The following is a 23,159-nucleotide window of genomic DNA, read 5'->3' as shown; positions in this document are numbered from 1 at the left end:
CACCTGCCTGCGGGTGCTGCAGTGCTTTCAAAGTGGTGGCTTCCTTCCCTCGGGGTCCCCGTGCGGCTGCCCGCCTGCTTCGGCCGATGCCTCTGCCGTCCGTCAGCGCCTCCCGGCTCCCGATCCAAGCAGGCCGCCATCCTGTGCGAGCATGCGCACGACCTCACCTCTCCTCTCCTAAGTCAGCCGCTGCCCTGACAACATGCTCACCACATACAAGCATGCAGGACGTCGTGCTTGTACATGGTGAGTGTGTTGTCGGGGCAGCGGCTGACTTAGGAGAGGAGAGGTGAGGTCGTGCGCATGCTCGCACAGGATGGCGGCCGGCTTGGATCGGGAGCCGGGAGGCGCTGACGGACGGCAGAGGCATCGGACGAAGCAGGAGGGCAGCTGCATGGGGACCCCGAGGGAAGGAAGCCACCACTTTGAAAGCGCTGCAGCACCCGCAGGCAGGTACTCAGCCCTGGGCCACCATTGCAAACTATGGTTGTGGAACGAATCTTCTGAGTTTGCATTAGGGCCTATGGGGAACTTTGCTTTGATAAACAAGTGTTTTGGATTATGAGCATGCTCCAGGAACGGATTATGCTCGTAAACCAAGGTACCACTGTATCTCAGTATACATGTAAGAGTGTTGAGACTATGAAGGTTACAAGATTGCCAATGATTAGTTTTATTTTTAGCTTTTTTAATTTGTAAATTTGAAGTCATTGTTGACTAAGCCCCCCCTCCCTCTCTCCCTAGAAATTAATGAAGAAACTTTTTTTATTATGCTTTTAGTAAACATGACACTCTGTGGGCAGTTATTCTCCTTGAGTTGATTATATGTGCTACATGATTTTCAGACTTTATCTACTACTGTATATTTACTGTCTGTTTTTTGTTTTTATTTAATATAACCTAATGTTACTTATCAGTTACTCCCAAAGAGGCTTCATACATACTGCCATATTAGTTAACCTTTTCCTATTGTAATAAATTTTACGTTACGCTGGTTCCAATCGTAATTATTTTAGCAAAGTTCTGTATTATTCACCGTTATCATTTACGGCTATTGTAAACATAATGTAAATAAGTCATAAGTCTGTAAATTCAAATATTTTGTGTTCCTGGCTCTTTATTAGTCCATACAGACTGTTTATCCACGATGGCAACGACATTTTTGGAATGTCCTGTTATCCGGGCACACGATAGGAAAAGGTTAAGAGAAGATTCTGTTTTCGTTTTGCCATCATACAAGAAAGACAAGTAACTCAAGCCCTTGATTGTAGTCTGATTTGTAAAGATATATCTGTAAAGAACTTGAGCTAAGAAAATCCAAATCCTTGTTCATATTGCACAGTAAATGAGTTGGGGGGAGGGAGGGCTCTAAATCTGTTTTGACAAGGTCTACCTTTTGCTACTGTGACAAGACAATACAGTAAATCAATTTATAGACTGCAAAACCAAATAGTTCTATGCAGTTAACAAAATAGTTAAAAAATACAAATGGATCTGAGAAAAATGAATCTAATTGCCTATGAATTTATCAAAAAGATACATCTTCAGTTGCCTTCTAAACTGAAGGTAAGAATGGGAAGTCAAGCACAAATGCCTGAAATCATCATCGTGCAGAGCAGCGTGAAAGGAAAGTTGTCATTCATGAAATCTTTTAAACTTACAGCCGTTGACTGATAAAAAAACAAGAAGACCATGGATTTTCCTCAAGTGTTTCTGGGATGAAAAGATGAATAAATCTATCAGATATTGTGGGGCCTGGCCAGTAATAACTTTGAAATACAAGCAACCCAATTTAAAGATAAGATGCACCTCCATAGGGAGCCAATGCATCTCGTGGTTCAATGGGGTAACATGATCATATTTTCTTTTGATTGCATTTAAGTTTAATTGCAGTGTTCTGAATAACACGTAATCTTGAGATGTTCTTTTTGAGTCCCGCAAGATAAATTATATTACAGTAATCAAGCTGTCTTAGCACTAAGGACGGGACCAAGATTCTAAATGCTGAGGCATCGAAGTAAGATCTAAGCGTATGCAACTTCCACAACATGAAAAAACATGGACCACATTATCAACTTGATGTTTCATGGTTAAATTGCAGTCCAGGGTAACACCTAATATTTTTATTGTAGAGTGAATCGTATATTATAGATATTGTTGAATCTGAACGTAACTGTCGTGGAGAAGCAAAAAAGAATTTTGTTTTATCTGCATTCAGCTTCAACTTGAATTCTGACATCCTCAACAATAGGAATTATATTACTCAACGATGTTTTACAAGAAAGTATAAGAGTAATATCATCAGCATAGCTAAACAGTTTTGCTCCAAAGTTGGAAAGTCTTGTCCAAGAGATGAAAGGTAGTCGTTAAAGAGCTCTAAACCCACCCAAGCTGTGCCCCAGATCCTGCCCCCTTTACATTGTAATGCAAACTGGCTTTCGTTCCTCCTACTCCACTGAATTATCTTTACAAGGTCTTATCTCAACTATATATTATTTTCTTGATCACCAGAAATCTGTTCTTCTTATTTCCCTAGACTTGTCTGCATCATTTGATACTGTTGACCACTCTCTCCTTGTCAACTGACTCAAAGACTGCGGCCTTACAGGTTCAGCTCTTTTATGGTTTACCTCATACTTCAATGAACGTAGTTTCAAGGTTCACTCAAAGGAGGAAACCTCACCGTCTATAGCTCAAACTTACGGTGTCCCACAAGGCTCCATTCTCTCTCCCTTGCTATTTAACATTTTTCTGGCGCCTCTTCTCATCCTAGCCCAGTCAATTGGGTTCACAATCTTTGCTTACGCGGATGACATTCAACTACTTCACCCTGTTGACACTTCAAATATCTCAGAAATACAAATAATCAATAATAAATTAGACAAAATAAGCGACTGGCTTCACGCAAATAAACTTTCTCTTAACCTCAATAAATCATGTGGCTTACTTTTTCCAATCAAAAACAATGAAACAATAATAGGAAAGATCTTCATTAAATCTCACCCTGTAAAAATGGAAACAAAAATAAAATTACTTGGAGTAATTATAGATAAAGATTTATCTTTTCATGACCATATCAGCTCAGTGGTAAAAACCTGTTTTTATAAGCTTCGGCTTATACGTTCTCTAACTTCTGACACTGAAGCAATCACAATCCTAGTTCATTCTTTAGTTATTTCTCATCTTGACTACTGCAATTCTATCTACAACGGAATTCTTCAAAAAGAATCACAATGTCTAAAGCTTATTCAAAACACTGCAATAAAACTTATATATAAGTTAGAGAAATACGATAATGTCACTCCTCTTCTGAAAGAAGCTCACTGGCTCCTCATTACACATCGTATTACCTACAAAACCGTTATGTTGGTCTTCAAAATTAAACTTTCCCATCGACCCTCTTTTCTCGATAAGCTCCTCCTCCCTTTTCGCCCTTCACGGACTCTCAGATAGCTGACCAGAACTTACTTTCTATCCCCTACATAAAGGAATTCTTCTATACCAGGAAATCCAATTTTTCAGTAGTAGCCCCAACTTTATGGAACACTCTGCCATCTCAACTTCGTCATGAAAAACTAATCGATAAATTTAAGACAAATTTAAAAACATTCTTGGGGAGCTGCTAGTTCTGTGTTGGGACGCTGGAGGAGATCTTCATTGCTGCCCCATGTTTCCCGCAGCGGCGGCTGGCCCCCGAGGTGAAATTCGGGCAGGCACTGTGGAGGACGAACCCTTGACGTCATCGGGTCCGTCTCTCCTCGTTGGTTTTCTTTAAATTGCAGCCTGCTGCCGCGGTGTCTTTGGGAGCTGCTAGTTCTGTGTTGGGACGCTGGAGGAGATCTTCATCGCTGCCACGTGTTGCCTGCAGCGACGGCTTGCCCCGGAGGTGAAATTCGGGCAGGCACTGTGGAGGATGGACCCTTGACGTCATCGGGTCCGTCTCTCCTCGCTGGTTTTCTTTAAATTGCAGCCTGCTGCTGTGGTGCGGCCGCAGGCCTCGCCCCCTGGAGCAACGTGGAGTCGGGGAGTGGGAGCTCAGGTTGTATAACTTTAATTTGACAATAAGGGTAAAAGGAAAATTAAGCCTAAGAGCTCAACCCCTGCTGTTTCTGGTCCTATGGACAGACATTTAACATTTCCTGCAGAAATTCCATCACAACCTTTACTTGATATGAACTCTCCCACATCAGGAGCATCGTTGAGCCCCCTCGAAAGGACACCCCCACTTCATCCAGTATCTGGAGGTAGTGGGAATATTACCCCCGCTCTTTCTACTGGATTAGTGGTTTCATCTACTCAGATAAGTGAACTAATTTTTACTGAAATACCTAAACCACCTGAATTTTCAGGTGTAGTAGAGGATCAACCACAAACAGTGGAAAAGCAAGATATTACCCTTAAAGATTTGTGGTTAGGTATTTCTAGAGTTGAAGGGTTTCTCAGAGAATCAGTGAAACAAACTTCGGACTACTCACATTCTGTGTCTCAAAAGTTTCAGAATGTGGACTCTAACTTAAGTTGCTTGGATAAAAGATTAAGTATGTTTGAAACTCAAGCTAATACATTGCAAGCTGTCTCAGTATCTGCAGTTAAGGATTCTACGATGTTACATTCTAAAATAGTAATGTTGGAAAATATGCACAGAGCGAGGAACCTCCGCTTGGTTAATTTCCCAGTGACTCATTTGTTATCTTCTGAAATATTGTTAAGAAAATTTTTTAAAGAAATACTGGGATTACCCAATGCGGAGAATTTCCCAATAAATAATTGTTATTATATTCCGCAAAAGAAAATACAATCCGACCAGGAGGTGGACCACCTGGTAACAGAAGAAATAAATCTGACAGAGTGTTTGGAGTAGACTCAGGATGTGATCCAGAGTAGGTCCACCATGGTAATAATATGCATGAGTGAGATAGATAAAATGTTAATAATGAAACTTTACTTTAAAAACAGGTTGACTAAATTTTGTGGAGATTTAGTTAGGATTTTTCTTGATGTCTCAAGGGCAACGCAGCTAAGAAGGAAAGAATTTTTGAAATTAAGAACAAGAGTCTTAGCACTTGAGGCATCTTTTTACTTAAAATTTCCATGTAAATGTCTTGTTAAAATACAAGACATTGAATATATATTTTGGGATCCCATTCAATTACAACAATTTCTAATAGTTTGAGAACAGAAATTAGTTTTTATTTTTGCCATTAAATGATTCATTATTGAGAAAATGGTAGGATGTCAGAGTCCCAAATAGTTGGGAATGGTCAAGATTCATATGAATCAAGAACAATCTCTTAGTTTTCCTTATTCTGTTAGTTTGTAAAGTAGCATGTCTCCCCATTATTGTGGACTTGAAAAGGATTTTTTGTGTTGTATATTATTGTTAAATTTGGTATTAGAAACCTTTTTTTCCTTGGTATCATTTGATATTGTTAACTATTAAATTCATAAATTTAAAAAAAAACCCAAAAACGTTCTTATTCCAAGATGCATTTAACTGCTCTTGAACCTTCTCTTCTTCTAATCCACCAACCGCTTTTAAGAAGCGATCCCATTCCCAATGTTTTATCCTTTTTCCTCCATTTCCTTTCAACTTTTTTTTTCTTTATTTTTATTTTTATCTTTAATAATGTAACTTTACCCCTTTCCTCCTTTTTAATCCTCACTTTCAAGTCCATCTTGTCTATGTCCTCAATGTACACTTCCCTCCCTTTCTATAAACATTACTTTTAACAAGTATTGCTTTTATTTCTATTTTAGCATATTATTGTAAACCAGCTAGATACCCGTTGATGGTCGATATATTAAAAATCAATAAAATTGAAACTTGCAATTTTTTCCTTTCATTTTTTTATATACACACAATAAAGACCCGGTGCCCAGCGCCCCTACACACCAGCTTGACCGGGCCGGCGTGGGAGCCCTGCTCCGCCCCCCCGATCCCGCAGGAGGACACCATTTAAAAAACAAGACCCGGCGCCCAGCGCCCCTACACACCAGCTTGACCGGGCCGGCGTGGGAGCCCTGCTCCGCCCCCCCGATCCCGCAGGAGGACACCATTTAAAAAACAAGACCCGGCGCCCAGCGCCCCTACACACCAGCTTGACCGGGCCGGCGTGGTAGCCCTGCTCCGCCCCCCCGATCCCGCAGGAAGACACCATTTAAAAAACAAGACCCGGCGCCCAGCGCCCCTACACACCAGCTTGACCGGGCCGGCGTGGGAGCCCTGCTCTGCCCCCCCGATCCCGCAGGAGGACACCATTTAAAAAACAAGACCCGGCGCCCAGCGCCCCTACACACCAGCTTGACCGGGCCGGCGTGGGAGCCCTGCTCTGCCCCCCCGATCCCGCAGGAGGACACCATTTAAAAAACAAGACCCGGCGCCCAGCGCCCCTACACACCAGCTTGACCGGGCCGGCGTGGGAGCCCTGCTCCGCCCCCCCGATCCCGCAGGAGGACGCCATTTAAAAAACAAGACCCGGCGCCCAGCGCCCCTACACACCAGCTTGACCGGGCCGGCGTGGGAGCCCTGCTCCGCCCCCCCGATCCCGCAGGAGGACACCATTTAAAAAACAAGACCCGGCGCCCAGCGCCCCTACACACCAGCTTGACCGGGCCGGCGTGGGAGCCCTGCTCCGCCCCCCCGATCCCGCAGGAGGACACCATTTTTAACTTGATCCAGCGCCAATGGCGCATGCGCCTTAGTGCGTGCCTTTGGGAAGCAACTGCAGGGACGACTGCCGAATTACAGAAACTGCCAATACCAGCTAACCTAGAGGTGAGAGAGAATAGCCACCTAACACCACCCGGAAATCACACTAGAACACCACTACCAAAACCAACCAAACAATTACTAGGTGACTCAACTACAAACAGGAACTCGACCAGCCTACATACCGAGTCCCTCCAAAGTACCAGCAAATCCCACAACAACTTCTCTCAACCACTCACACAATGGATACAAGCACACCCAAACTCATCCTTGCCATACTACTGCTATCCCTCTTCATAGACAAATGGAAAATAGCTGGATACCACACACAGCCAATCCCAATCATTACAGTACCACACAAATCCGTTCTACAAACCAGGAAACTCCAAACCCCTAGAACCTTGATCCTCTGTTCACCATCCAACCAATCAAGCATACCCACAATCTGGGGAAAAAGACATACAACAAAAGCCAAGACAAGCTCACAAAGACCTCAGACATCACAAAAAATACTATCAAATATAGCTCCTACCCCCTTCCCACTCACAAAAATCACACCAATAGCATACTTAAATATACGATCGGTAGGTCCAAAAACAGAACTAATCAAAGACTGGCTAATCAAAGATGATCTAGGATGCCTCTTCCTCACTGAAACCTGGCTCACATCCGACACAGACCCTCACATTATTGAAATCTGTCCCAAATGATACAAAATTGAACTAGTATGCCGAGCCAACAGAAAAGGAGGAGGGCTAGCAATCATAGTAAAAAACAACTTCAACATCAAAGTCCTAGCCAAGCACTCCACCCCCCATTTAGACCTTCTAGCCTGCCAACTCTCTGACACCACCCTTACAGGAAATCTAAATTGCCTTCTATGCTACATCACCCCAGGAAAATGGAACATCACTAAACATGATCTAGAAGAGTTCATCCTCCAGAACTCTCTTTCCTCGACAAATAATCTGATCCTTGGTGACTTAAACCTCCATCTAGAAAACCACACCTCCAAACAAGTAGTAGATATTATATCATACCTCAGTACCCTATCGTACCAGATCCTCAACCCGGAACCAACACACGAAAAAGGTCATCAACTCGATATAGCAGCATACTCATCCCCAAACCTCAACTCACAAAACATACAAATCACCAACGGCGCCTGGCAACCCACCCTATGGTCGGACCACTATAAATACAACTTCACCATCAACTGGGAGCATAACAAAAATAAACCCACTCCTCCCAAAACAAGCTTTAAGACCAGGCAGAAAATCGAACCCAACACATTCTGGAGCGCAGTGGATCCAGCAATAGATTACAGCAACCCTAGTGAATTCATAAACACCTGCCGGTCTCTCAGCGAATCGACATTGAACAAACTAGCACCACTAAAAGCAAAAAACAAAATACATAGACAATCAGATAAATGGTTTGACACCGAACTCTTACAACTAAAAAGGAAATGTAGACAACTAGAAAGGGCATGGATAAAACAGAAACAAGATATTACTAAAACAGAATGGAAAATCCAAATCAAGCAATACAAAATCAAACTGAAGGAAAAACGCAAAGACTATTACTCCAACCTCATAGGCACCGACAAACCAGACACAAAAAAACTGTTCAACCTAGTAAGAAACCTTACCGACACCAAACCATGTCTAGCCACCCAGGAAAACCTAACACCTACAGCCTCTCAATTAGCAGACCACTTCAAAAATAAAATCATCTCAATTAGAACAACATTCATTAACCCACAAAACAACATAGACAAGATTCTAATAAAACCCACAACAGATGAAGCAATACCAGCAGACAGGATCTGGACCGACTTCCCTACAACCCAGTGGACTGAACTGGACAGGTTATACAAAAAATATTGCAAATCATCATGTGATCTGAATAACTGCCCACCATACCTACTAGCAACTGCTTCCACCAACTTCAAAGCTAGCTACACATTATGGCTGCAAACCACACTCAGGGAAGGCCAGTTCCCACCAGACCTCGGAGAAATTATAATTATGCCTATACTGAAGGCCCCAAAGGTCCAACAAATAACCCATCAAATTACAGACCAATCGCTTCTATCCCAACATACATCAAAATAATAGAAGGACTAGTCGCACAACAACTGTCCATGTACCTAGAAGCCCACAACATCCTACATCCATCCCAATCCGGATTCAGAACCAACCACAGTACAGAAACTCTTCTGGTATCTCTACTAGACATAGCTCGAAGTCACCTCAGCCAAGGAAACAGACTGCTAATCATCCAATTTGATCTCTCAGCTGCATTCGATCTGGTGGACCACTCCATACTTCTCCAAATACTAGACGCAATAGGAATCTCAGGTAAAGTTCATAACTGGTTCCAAGGCTTCCTTAAAACTAGAACATACAGAGTCAAATCAAAAGACATTCTATCTGAACCATGGTCCAATCCATGCGGAGTACCACAAGGTTCTCCCCTCTCTCCCACACTTTTCAACCTATTCATAGCTTCCCTAGGCACCACCCTGGATGCCCTAAATATTACTTCTTTCAGCTATGCGGACGACATAACCATCCTCCTCCCATTCGACATAAACAACCCAATCTCCTCAGGACGCCTGAAAACTACATTGGAAACAGTGGAAAAATGGATGACAGATCACAAGTTGAAGCTGAACTCTGACAAAACTAAATTCTTACTACTAGAGAAGGACAAAAAACCATCTCTAACAGAACTGGAAATAAACTCAATCAAGTACCCTATACAGAACGCCCTCAAAATCCTAGGTATACATTTAGACAGACGCTGCACAATGCAAACACAAATCCAAAAAATCACCCAAAAAGCATTCTTCACAATGCGAAATCTAAGAAAAATCAGAAAATTCTTTAACAAAGAGCAATTCAGGATCATTGTCCAATCCCTTGTGCTAAGTATTATAGACTATTGCAACAGCCTCTACTTACCTTGCCCGACCAACACAATAAAAAAACTACAGACCATCCAGAACACAGCCCTCACTCATATACTCACTCAGCAAACACGACCACATTACCAATGCATACCTTGAATCCCACTGGCTACCAATAAAAGCAAGAACACAATTCAAACTCTACTGTCTCATTTTCAAAGTAACCCACGGCACGGCACCCAGTTACCTAAATAACCGTTTTCACCACTACCTCCCACCAAGAAGAAGGAGAACACAGAACCTTTTCACCTACCCACCACTCAACGGTACTCATCGTAAGAAACTTTACGACAACCTCCTGAGGACACAGGCAGCTAAAATAGACTTTGACATCTCAAAATTACTGACCAAAACAACAGACATAAAAGAGTTCCGCAAAGAAATAAAAACATTACTGTTCAAAAAATATCTCCCATCACTCTAACCACCACCCAATGAGCTCCCAATCAACGACTTCGGAATTACCCACCTATATTATCTTTTTATCTGTGATCTAGAATGTACTGTAATTCTTCTACACTACACCCGATTTAACCGATCGAGTTGACATGTATTACCTCTGTAAAATGCATTATCTTCTGTTATATGTATTATCTTCTGTAATAAACTAAACTAAACTAAATCTTGGATTTATATACCGCATCATCTCTGCAGATGGAGCTCGACACGGTTTACATGGTTAAGGAAGGAACGGAACTCCAGTGGAATTATATAAGTAAGAGAGGAGAGAGGTTAGGTGTAAGAGTGCCAGGAACGGGACGGGGTTACGTTTTGGAGAAGAGCCAGGTCTTCAGATGATTACGGAATGGTAGAAGTGGGCTCAAATTGCGGAGAGGGGAAGGGAGACTGTTCCAGAGCTGAGCGATTCTGAAAGGGAGGGAAGAGCCAAGTTTACCAACAAGGGAGATGCCTTTTAAGGAGGGGTAGGATAGTTTTAATTTTTGCGTGGATCTAGTGGAGGTTGGATTTGAGGAATTCCAGGATAGAGGGATAAAAGGAGGGAGGATACCATGGAGGATCTTGAAGGTTAGACAGGCACATTTAAAGTGGACCCTGGAAATAACGGGAAGCCAGTGGAGTTTGGATAGGAGCGGTGAGACATGATCAAACTTACTTTTTGAGAAGATAAGTTTGGCCGCGGTGTTCTGTATTAGTTGGAGTCTGTGAAGGCTTTTCTTTGTTACGCTTAGGTAAACGGAATTGCAATAGTCCAATCTGGAAAGGATAATGGATTGTACGAGGACGGCAAAGTGTTTTTGGTGGAAGCAGGACCTCACTTTCCTCAGCATGTGAAGGCTGCAAAAGCATTTTTTTATCAGGGAGTTGAGGTGGTCATTGAAGGATAATGATGAATCTATGGTGATGCCCCGAACTTTGCTAGAGAACTCCAGCTGTAGAGAGGAACCTGTGGGCAGTGGGATTGAAGTGGGTAATTGATCAAGTTTGGGGCCGAGCCATAGTAGTTTGGTTTTGGACTCATTCAATTTCATTTGTACAGTGAGAGCCCAGGATTGAAGGTTGGTTATGCAAGAAGAAATGTTAGCTGCGAGATTGGTGAGGTTTGCGTCGGTCTCGATGAGGACCAGGATATCGTCGGCGTAGGTGTAGAGTGTTTCTAGGGGGGATAGGTGGAGAAGGTTCAGGGAGGACATATAAATGTTGAAGAGGATGGGAGATAGGGGGGAGCCTTGTGGGACTCCACAAGTCGGTTTCCATGGGGAGGAGGAGGAACCATGTTTGGTGACGGTGTAAGAGCGAGAACGTAAGAAGTTCGAAAACCAGTCGAGGACTGTAGAACTGATGCCTATCTCGGAGAGTAGGAAGATTAGAATGTCATGGTGGACAACGTCAAAGGCAGCAGAGAGGTCGAATTGAAGGAGAACGGCAAATTTTTTATGAGAATGAAATTGTTGGATCTTCGAGATAAGGGAGGCCAGGAGGGTTTCGGTACTGAAGTTGGGTCTGAAGCCGTATTGATAGGGTAGGAGGATAGAGAATCTTTCCAGGTAGGCTGAAAGTTGGGAGGAGACGATGGACTCTAGCAATTTGGTTAGGAGCGGAATGTTTGCTATTGGGCGATAATTGGATGGGGAGGAGGGGTCTAGGTCAGCTTTCTTCAGTAGGGGGGTCAGTGCAATGCGTCCCATTTCAGGGGAGAAGAGGCCCGATAATAGGGCAGAATTTATGAGTATAGTGAGAGAAGAGATGGCCTGTGCGGGTATTTTCTCAAATAGATAGGATGGGAATGGGTCCAAGGTGCAGTTGCAGGATTTCAGTTTCAGGCAGAGTTTGAGGACCTGAGAATCGGATACTTGCTCAAAGGTGGTCCAGGATCTATTGACTGGGATGGGGGTGGGGACCTTTGTAGTAGGATAGGGGGAGGCGGGCACCAGAGGATTGTAGGAGACTGCAGGAGGGAAGGAGCTTCTCAAGGCGGTGACCTTTCCGTTGAAGAAGTTTGCTAGTTGATCCACTGATGGGGAGGAGGGAAGAATAGAAGGGTTGGTGTTGGGGGTTAAGGAGCGCCAGATATTGAACAGCATACTATTCTGGTTTTTCGATCTGGAGATCTTGTCACCATAGAAGTCTTTCCTAGCTCTTTTGAGTGTATTGTTGTAAGATTTAATGTTGACTCTCCAGATTTGTTTATCTGCGGGGGATTTCGATTTTTTCCAGATGCGTTCCAGGGATCGACATTTTTGTTTTAGCGCCCTGTGTTGTGGGAGGAACCAGGGGGCCTTACGGGAGTAGGAGATGGTTTTGGTGGAAAGCGGGGCGAGAGATTGGTAGGTGGATTCTGAGAGAGTGGTCCAAGTGTGCCAGTTGGTTGCAGAATCTGATGGCTTAGGCTTGGATGGGAGATTGTCAAGAAATTTGGACCAGAACTGGTCACTTGAAATTTTCTTGCGGAAAGTAATGGACTTAGAGGACTGCGGAGAGGTTCCAAGGGGAGACATGAAGGTGGGGAGACAGAAGGTTCCTAGGAAGTGGTCGGACCAGGGAACGTGGTCCCAGCGGATGTCATCAGTTGAGGTTTTGTAATCCGTGAGATCGAGGAAGCTGATGAGATCTAGTGAGTGGCCTTTTTCATGGGTTGGAGAGGAGGCGGGGGGGGGAGAAGCCGAGAGAGATGAGGAAATTATTGAAATCGGATGCATCTTTGCTAGAGGTGTCATCAAGGTGGAGATTGATATCTCCGATGATCAGTAGTCTTTGGAACTTAAGGAATGCGTTAGATATGGTCTCATAAACAAGTTCGGAGGAATTGCTCCAGGGGGTGGGCGGGCGATAAAGTAATAAGATACCTAGTGGGTGAAGATGGAGCTCATCATTGATAGAGGCTAACATATATTCTAGTGAATGGTGGCTGCCTTTTTCGAGGAGTTCAACATTAAAGAAAGATTTGTAGAGGAGTGCCAGTCCGCCTCCTTTACGGTTTAATCTAGGAGAAAAGAGGCCTTGGTAGCCCTGGGGGCAAATCTCGTTTTGAGTATAATAATCATCTTTTTTGATCCAGGACTCTGTGATACAGAAGAGTCCAGGATCAAAATCTGTGAGGAGGTCTTTCATAATTTGGGTCTTGTTGCATACGGATCTGGCGTTGCAGTAAAGTATCGGGACTGGGGTTAGAGAGTCAGGGGCATGGTTGGGAAGGTTGGCAGGGGGCACAGGCTTTAAATAGGCGAGGTTGGCTTTGCGGGATTTGTGTTTGTGAGAGTGACTTCTAGTGCGTAACAGCGTGGGGATTTTGAGGCTGGGGCAGGTATTAGTGACATTTGGGGAGTCTGGTAGATTGGGGGAAGAGGGTTTTAAGCAGAGGGTGATTTTAAGAGAAGAGCAGAGAAGGAGAAATAAGAGCCAAAAGGGAGGCTTCATGTTTGACTTGGGGAGCCTTTTTAGCTGGGAGGCAGGGCTTATTTGGATCGTGTGTGAAACAGTTTGCTAAGTGGAGGGAGTTTTGTTTTTTTTTTTTTGTTTGTTTTTTTTGGACAACACAGGGGGGAAAGGGTGGTTGAACCAGAATCCCAGCAGTGAGAGCGGATTTACCTCTGAAACTGTTTATCTTTTGGAACCTGAGCAATAGGGTGTTCCACGCGGAATCGTATGCAGAGGGGGCTTAATCGGAGGGATTTAGCAAGGAGAGGCTATACTGTCGGGAAGCCAGGACCGGGAGGGGACTTAAATGAGCTAGTGGGAGGAGGGGTGAACAGGGAGGGGGTTCAGGTACTGATCACGACAGGAGTACAGTTTAGCATCTAACAGTTTCCAATAAAAATATAGTACAGTTTGGCATCAACAATTTCCAGTAAAATACAGTACAGTTTAGCATCTAACAGTTTCCAGTTTGGCATCTGATAATTTCCAGTAAAATACAGTGAAATACAATGAGGTCCAATGAAATACAACTTTGGTGCTTGGACGGTATAGCGCTCAGGAACAAAGGTATGGCGCTCAGGAACAAAGGGAAGAATACAGTTCAGAATAATGGCTAGCTATTACTGTGAAGGGGACGGGCAAGGATCCCAGTAATGGATGCAATATAGGAACTGACGATTTGAGTCTAACAAAAATTCAGAGAGGGAGGGGGGGGAGGAACTTAGAGCAATGAGGGGGGAGCAAGATGTTGGAAAGCTACCTCTTTCCTCTGATTTTGTGGAGTCGCTGGGGGAGGAGAGACTATTCGGCGGCCTCGAGGGCTGAAGGAAAGGTCGGGTGAAGAGGTAGGCAGATCCGCCCGAACCAGGACCTGAAAAGGCAGGAAGGCTTTCGGCGGTCACGTAGTGGGTTGAAAGGGCGTCTCACGAAGGCGCTCACAAAGGCGCATGCGCCTTTGTCGTGCGCCTTCGTCGGCACGCCGAACGGCTGCACACCGTTCGGAGGGTTGGTTTTGTAGGTCCGAGGTCTCCCGGTGTTCAAGTGAGGGGCGGAGCAGAGCTCCCACGCACCTCACCTCGCAGGAAGCCTGGAAAACAAGCTGGTAATGGCAGCAAAAGGCTGCACGCCGTTCGGAGGGTTGGTTTTGTAGGTCCGAGGTCTCCCGGTGTTCAAGTGAGGGGCGGAGCAGAGCTCCCACGCACCTCACCTCGCAGGAAGCCTGGAAAACTAGCTGGTAATGGCAGCAAAAGGCTGCACGCCGTTCGGAGGGTTGGTTTTGTAGGTCCGAGGTCTCCCGGTGTTCAAGTGAGGGGCGGAGCAGAGCTCCCACGCACCTCACCTCGCAGGAAGCCTGGAAAACTAGCTGGTAATGGCAGCAAAAGGCTGCACGCCGTTCGGAGGGTTGGTTTTGTAGGTCCGAGGTCTCCCGGTGTTCAAGTGAGGGGCGGAGCAGAGCTCCCACGCACCTCACCTCGCAGGAAGCCTGGAAAACTAGCTGGTAATGGCAGCAAAAGGCTGCACGCCGTTCGGAGGGTTGGTTTTGTAGGTCCGAGGTCTCCCGGTGTTCAAGTGAGGGGCGGAGCAGAGCTCCCACGCACCTCACCTCGCAGGAAGCCTGGAAAACTAGCTGGTAATGGCAGCAAAAGGCTGCACGCCGTTCGGAGGGTTGGTTTTGTAGGTCCGAGGTCTCCCGGTGTTCAAGTGAGGGGCGGAGCAGAGCTCCCACGCACCTCACCTCGCAGGAAGCCTGGAAAACTAGCTGGTAATGGCAGCAAAAGGCTGCACGCCGTTCGGAGGGTTGGTTTTGTAGGTCCGAGGTCTCCCGGTGTTCAAGTGAGGGGCGGAGCAGAGCTCCCACGCACCTCACCTCGCAGGAAGCCTGGAAAACTAGCTGGTAATGGCAGCAAAAGGCTGCACGCCGTTCGGAGGGTTGGTTTTGTAGGTCCGAGGTCTCCCGGTGTTCAAGTGAGGGGCGGAGCAGAGCTCCCACGCACCTCACCTCGCAGGAAGCTTGCGGGGCTGGATGTACTCAGTCGCGCGGCTCTTCTTCTCCCTACCTTCTCTGCTTGCAGCACAGAGCCGAATAAGTATTATCTTCTGTGAAATTGTAGTATCATAACTCATTACTGTTCCTGTAACTTACTCTTATCCTGAAATGTAATTCTACTGGAATGTCCCAGATATTTTCTATACTGTAATCCGCCTAGAACCGCAAGGCACAGGCGGAATAGAAATCCCTAATGTAATGTAATGTAATACAGCCAATATAAATTCTCAAAACTGACATATTTTGATCACTAAATTGAAAATAAAATCATTTTTCCTGCCTTTATTTGGTGATTTAATTAGTTTCTGGTTAGACTTCCTTCTGACTCTGCATTAGAGAATGACACGGGGGAAAAAAATCTGTCCCCGTCACTGCCCCGTCACCGAACCACTGTCCCCTTCACCGCCCCGTCCTCGCAGCATCCACCCTTCCCTCTCGCCACCTCACCATCCTTCAGCGGCCCGAGAATCTCCCTCCCTCCCCCCTTATCTTCGCAGCGTTAAGAAACTTAAGGGAGGGAAGGCGCGTGCGGCCGCTTCCCTACCTCCGGCCAAATCTATCTCCCTCCCTCCCCCTTCTTACCTTCGCAGCGCTTTAGAAAATAAACTGATACTGGTGAAGCCTGCCTGTGCCACCCTGCAGTCACGTATGTGTGGGCGGAAGCTTCTCCTCTGACAATTGTCATTTTAGAAACACAAATAAAACAGAGCAAGGTTCAACAAAACCCATCTCCCCTCTCTTTCACAAATATCCCCTTCACTATTGTGAAAACTGAACAAACCAAATTACTACAGAATTCTATATAGAAAAATCAAACTAACAGAATACTTTAGTTGCACATGGCAAGAATAATGTTAGGGGAGTGCAACTAGGTCAGAGAGAGAGTGCAACTAGGTCAGAGAGAGAGTGCAACTAGGTCAGAGATAGAGCCCTAAGCCAGCTGGAAGCTAAATAAGCACAGCCTAGACTTTGCAGTCCCCAGTTATATCTAATACCAGCAGGATACATATTTCAAATTTGAAATATTCTAATCACAAAATATAAAATAAATTTATTTTTTTTCTTTTTGTTGTCTGGTAATTTTATTCTTCAAATCACATTGGTCTCAGGCTTTGGTTTTAGGTTCCTTCTGTCTTCATCGTGGCATGTCTGGCTCCTGAAGGTAAAATAGGCGCAAGAGGAGCTGGGAAGAAGATGCAGAGTCTGACATGGGTGCAATTTGTTTTACCACAGGAGTAAAACTTTTCACTGCTCCCATGGGGCGGTAAAAGGTCTTGTCCCCATTCCCGCGGTTAACCAGTTGCAAATGTCTCCATTCCTGCGGATTTACTGCAGTGACCCGCAGTAAACGGTCCCCGTATCATTCTCTACTCTGCATCCAACAAGAGGGGGTGCTATTTTAGATTTGGTCCTTAGTGGAATGCAAGACATAGTACAGGAGGTAACTGTGTTGTGTCTGCTGGGAAATAGTGATCATAACATGATCAAATTTGAGCTGATAACAGGAGTAACGTCATAAAAGAAATCTACTGTAGGGGCGTTTAAATTTCGAAAGGGCGACTATGATAAAATGAAGAAAATGGTTAAAAAGAAGCTAAAAGGATCAGTTGCAAAGGTTAGGACTGTAAACCAGGTGTGGATGTTATTTAAAAATACTGTCGTGGAAGCCCAGACCAGATGTATTCCACGTATCGGCAAAGGTGGAAAGAAGAGGAAATGAGAGCCAGCGTGGTTAAAGGTGAAGTGAAAAAGGCTATTAGAGCCAAACAAACATCCTTTAAAGAATGGGAAAAGGATCCGAATGAAGAAAATAAGAAGAAGCACAAGCACTGACTGGTAAGTTAGATGCAAAGCATTGATAAAAAAAGCTAAGAAAGAATATGAAGAGAAACTTGCAAAAGAGGCAAAAACTCATAACAATTTTTTAGGTACATAAGAAACAGAAAATCTGTGAGGGAATCCATGGGACCATTGGATGATCAAGGAGCAAAAGGGGCGCTCGGGGAGAATAAGGCCATAGTGGAGAAACTGAATGAATGAATTATTTGCTTCAGTCTTTATGGAAGAAGATGTAAGAGATCTAATTGAACCAGAAATGGTTTTCAAGGGTGATGGTGTGGAGGAACTGAAAAATCTCGGTGAATCTGGAAGATGTACTAAGCCAAAATCGACAAGTTAAAAAGTGATCTATCGCCTAGACCAGGGATCTCAAAGTCCCTCCTTGAGGGCCGCAATCCAGTCAGGTTTTCAGGATTTCCCCAATGAATATGCATTGAAAGCAGTGCATGCACATAGATCTCATGCATATTCATTGGGGAAATCCTGAAAACCCGACTGGATTGTGGCCCTCAAGGAGAGACTTTGAGACCCCTGGCCTAGACCGATTGGTATACATCCCAGGGTACTAAAAACTCAAACATCAAATTGCTGACTTGCTGTTAGTGATCTGTAACCTATCGCTAAAATTGTCTGTAGTACCTGAAGCTTGGAGGGTGACCAATGTTACACCGATTTTTAAAAAGGGTTCCAGGGGAGAGCCAGTAAGCCTGACTTCAGTGCTGGGCAAAATGGTGGAAACAAGTATAAAAAATAAAATTGTGGAACATGTAGACAAACATGATTTAATGAGACGGTCAGCAAGGGTTCAGCTGAGGGAGATCTTGCTTTACCAATTTGCTTGACTTCTTTGAAGGTGTGAATAAACATGTGGATAAAGGGGAGCCGGTTGATGTAGCATATCTAGATTTGATAAAGTTCCTCCTGAGAAAATTACCGTATTTTCACGCATATAACGCGCTCGTTATACGCGTTTTTACCTACCGCGCATACCCCTCGCGCGTTATATGCGTGAGCGCGGTATACAAAAGTTTTTAAACATAGTTCCCACCCCGCCCGATGCCCGATTCACCCCCCCAGCAGGACCGCTCGCACCCCCACCCCGAACGACCGCTCACACGCGCTCCCACCCGCACCCGCATCCACGATCGGAGCAAGAGGGAGCCCAAGCCCTCTTGCCCGGCCGACTCCCCGACGTCCGATACATCCCCCCCCGGCAGGACCACTCGCACCCCCACCCCGAAGGACCGCCGACTTCCCGACAATATCGGGCCAGAAGGGAGCCCAAACCCTCCTGGCCACGGCGACCCCCTAACCCCACCCCGCACTACATTACGGGCAGGAGGGATCCCAGGCCCTCCTGCCCTCGACGCAAACCTCCCTCCCCCCCCAACGACCGCCCCCCCCAAGAACCTCCGACCGCCCCCCCAGCCGACCCGCGACCCCCCTGGCGACCCCCTTCCCCGTACCTTTGGTAGTTGGCCGGACAGACGGGAGCCAAACCCGCCTGTCCGGCAGGCAGCCAACGAAGGAATGAGGCCGGATTGGCCCATCCGTCCTAAAGCTCCGCCTACTGGTGGGGCCTAAGGCGCGTGGGCCAATCAGAATAGGCCCTGGAGCCTTAGGTCCCACCTGGGGGCGCGGCCTGAGGCACATGGGCCCAACCCGACCATGTGCCTCAGGCCGCGCCCCCAGGTGGGACCTAAGGCTCCAGGGCCTATTCTGATTGGCCCACGCGCCTTAGGCCCCACCAGTAGGCGGAGCTTTAGGACGGATGGGCCAATCCGGCCTCATTCCTTCGTTGGCTGCCTGCCGGACAGGCGGGTTTGGCTCCCGTCTGTCCGGCCAACTACCAAAGGTACGGGGAAGGGGGGTGGGGGGGTCGTGGGGGTCGGCCAGGGGGGTCGCGGGTCGGCTGGGGGGGCGGTCGGAGGTTCTTGGGGGGGGAGGGGGGTTTGCGTCGAGGGCAGGAGGGCCTGGGATCCCTCCTGCCCGTAATGTAGTGCGGGGTGGGGTTAGGGGGTCGCCGTGGCCAGGAGGGTTTGGGCTCCCTTCTGGCCCAACTACACAAAGGTACGGGGAAGGCTGGTGGGGGTGTCGTGGGGGTCGGCCAGGGGGGTCGCGGGTCGGCTGGGGGACGGGCGGAGGTTCTTGGGGGGGGGCGGTCGTTGGGGGGAGGGGGTTTGCCGTCGAGGGCAGGAGGGCCTGGGATCCCTCCTGCCCGTAATGTAGTGCGGGGTGGGGTTAGGGGGTCGCCGTGGCCAGGAGGGTTTGGGCTCCCTCCTGGCCCGATATTGTTGGGGAGTCGGCGGTCCTTCAGGGTGGGGGTGCGAGTGGTCCTGCCGGGGGGGGGATGTATCGGACGTCGGGGGGGGGCATCAGGCTTTCAGGATGGGGACAGACCTTCAAGGGGGGACAGGACTTCAAGGGGGGACAGTGCACGGAAAGTCAGGGGGGGTGAACGGAGAGTCGGGACAGCGCACGGAAAGTCAGGGCAGTGCACGGAAGTCAGGGGGGGTGAACGGAGAGTCGGGACAGCGCACGGAAAGTCAGGGCGGGCGAAAGGAGCTTCGGGCATCATGCGCGGTATACCCGTGAGCGCGGTATACAAAAGTTTTTGTACATATCATCGTTATTTCTGCGCGCTATACCCATGTGCGCGTTTTACACGGGTGCGCGTTATTTGCGTGAAAATACGGTAGTCATGGGGTAGGTGACAAAGTTCAGTTGTGGATTAGGAATTGGTTATCGGATAGAAAACAGAGGGTAGGGTTAAATGGTCATTTTTCTCAATGGAGGAGAGTAAACAGTGGAGTGCTGCAGGGATCTGTACTGGGACCGGTGCTATTGAACTTTTTTATAAATGATCTGGAAATTGGAACAGTGAGTAAGGTGATTAAATTTGCAGATAACACTTAACTGTTCAAAGTTGTTAAAACGCTTGTGGATTGTGAAAAATTGCAGGCGGACCTTAGGAAATTGGAAGACTGGGTGTCCAAGTGGCAGATGAAATTTAATGTGGACAAATGCAAAGTGATGCACATTGGGAAAAACAACCCAAATCACAGTTACCAGATGCTAGAAACATAGAAACATAGAATATGATGGCAGAAAAGGGCTGTAGCCCATCAAGTCTGCCCACGCTAATGACCCACCCCCAGACTTCACCCGGCTAGAGATCCCACATACATATCCCATTTCTTTTTAAAATCGAGCACGCTGCTGGCGTTAATCACCTGCAATGGAAGTTCATTCCAATGATCGACTACCCTTTCGGTGAAGAAATACTTCCTGGTGTCGCCATGAAATTGCCCACCTTTGATTTTCAGCGGATGCCCTCTTGTGGTTGAAGGTCCTTTAAGAAAGAAGATATCGTCTTCCACCTCGATGCGGCCCGTGATATATTTAAAAGTCTCAATCATGTCCCCCCTCTCTCTACGTTCCTCAGGCGAGTATAGTTGCAGTTTATTCAGTCTTTCCTCATATGGGAGGTTCTTGAGTCCCGAGACCATCCTGGTGGTAATTCGCTGAACCGACTCGATTCTCCGCACATCTTTTTGATAATGTGGTCTCCAGAATTGGACACAATATTCAAGATGAGGTCTCACCATGGATCTGTACAGGGGCATTATGACTTCGGGCCTCCGGCTGACGAAACCTCTACGGATGCATCCCACCATTTGTCTAGCCTTGGATGCAGCTTTCTCCACCTGCTTGGCAGTTTTCATGTCTTCACTGATGATTATTCCCAAATCACGTTCTGCCCTAGTCCTAGCTAAGGTCTCGCCATTCAGAGTGTAAGTTCTGCATGGGTTTTTGCTGCCAAGGTGCATGACCTTACATTTTTTGGCATTAAAGCCCAGCTGCCAAGTCGAGGACCAATGTTCCAATAAGAGCAGGTCCTGCTCCATACTGTCGGGTAAGGTGCTGTTATCTACTATGTTGCATAGTTTGGCGGCGGCGGCAAATAGTGTTATTTTACCTTGAAGCCCTTGAGTCAGGTCTCTTATGTATATGTTGAAAAGGATCGGTCCCAAGACCGATCCCTGTGGCACTCCACTGGTCACCTCCGATGTATTGGAGGAGGTGCCGTTAACCACCACCCTCTGGATTCTACCGCTTAACCAGTCATTGACCCATGTCGTCAATATCACTCCTAATCCCATCGAAGTCATCTTGCTCAACAATCTGCAGTGCGGGACGCTATCAAAAGCTTTGCTGAAGTCCAAGTACACGACGTCTAAAGACTTCCCCATATCCAGTTTCCTTGTAACCCAGTCAAAGAAGCTGATCAGATTGGATTGACAGGACCTTCCCTTTGTGAATCCATGCTGCTGGGGATCCTGTAGATTCTCCTCAGTCAGGATCGTATCTAATTCTTGTTTAATAAGTCTTTCCATGAGTTTGCTCACTATTGAGGTGAGACTGACCGGTCTGTAATTCGCAGCTTCCGTTCTGCAACCTTTTTTGTGCAATGGAATGACGTTAGCTGTTTTCCAGTCCATGGGGACTTTTCCGGTACTTAGGGAAAGATTGAACAGCACGGATAGCGGTTCCGCCAGGACATCACACAACTCCCTAAGAATCCTGGGGTGTAGATTGTCCGGTCCCATGGCTTTGTTCACCTTGAGTTTTGATAGTTCGCCATGGACGCTGCTGGGTGTAAACTTGAAGTTTTGAAACGGGTCTTCCGAGGTTTGCCTTGCTTGCAGTTGTGGACCGGTCCCAGGCGCCTCACAAGTAAAGACTGAGCAAAAGTATTCATTTAGTAGTTTGGCTTTATCAGAATCCGTTTCTGCATAGGTCCCGTCTGTTTTCCTGAGACGTACTATCCCATCTGTGTTTCGTTTCCTGTCGCTAATGTATCTGAAGAAGGATTTATCCCCTTTTTTAATGTTTTTCGCTAGTTGTTCTTCTGTTTGAATCTTGGCCTCTCTGACTGCCGTTTTGACTGCTTTAGACCTGGTCAGATAGTCAAAGCGGCAGTCAGAGAGGCCAAGATTCAAACAGAAGAACAACTAGCGAAAAACATTAAAAAAGGGGATAAATCCTTCTTCAGATACATTAGCGACAGGAAACGAAACATAGATGGGATAGTACGTCTCAGGAAAACAGACGGGACCTATGCAGAAACAGATTCTGATAAAGCCAAACTACTAAATGAATACTTTTGCTCAGTCTTTACTTGTGAGGCGCCGGGGACTGGTCCACAACTGCAAGCAAGGCAAACCTCGGGGATTAGCGCCCAAGAAAAGGATCTGGGAGTCATCATAGACAATACGATGAAACCATCCGCCCAATGTGTGGCAGTAGCCAAAAAACAAACAGGATGCTAGGAATTATTAAAAAAGGGATGGTCAACAAGACTAAGAATGTTTTAATGTCTTTGTATCGCTCCATGGTGCAACCTCATCTGGAGTATTGCATTCATTTCTGGTCTCTTTATCTCAAGAAAGATATAGTGGCACTAGTAAAGGTTCAAAGAAGAGTGACCAAGATGATAAAGGGGTTGGAAATCCTCTCGTATGAGGAAAGATTAAACAGGTTAGGGCTGTTCATCTTGGAAAAGAGATGGCTGAGGGGAGATATGATTGAAGTCTATAAAATCCTGAATGGAGTAGAACGGGTACAAGTGGATTGATTTTTTTTTACTCTGTCAAAAATTACAAAGACTAGGGGGCACTCAAAATTACAGGGAAATACTTTTAAAACCAATA

General features: G+C 46.2%; 1 protein-coding gene across 5 annotated transcripts in view; it reads left to right on the top strand.

Annotated features, from left to right (window-relative positions):
• Nucleotides 1–23,159, top strand: part of FZD3 (frizzled class receptor 3) — a 151,024-nt gene that overhangs the window by 68,863 nt on the left and 59,002 nt on the right. The gene's annotated exons all lie outside the window — the stretch shown is intronic.

Source organism: Geotrypetes seraphini, chromosome 3 (assembly GCF_902459505.1).
Source record: "Geotrypetes seraphini chromosome 3, aGeoSer1.1, whole genome shotgun sequence".
NCBI lineage: Eukaryota > Metazoa > Chordata > Amphibia > Gymnophiona > Dermophiidae > Geotrypetes > Geotrypetes seraphini.
This window is presented reverse-complemented; position numbering and strand designations above follow the sequence as displayed.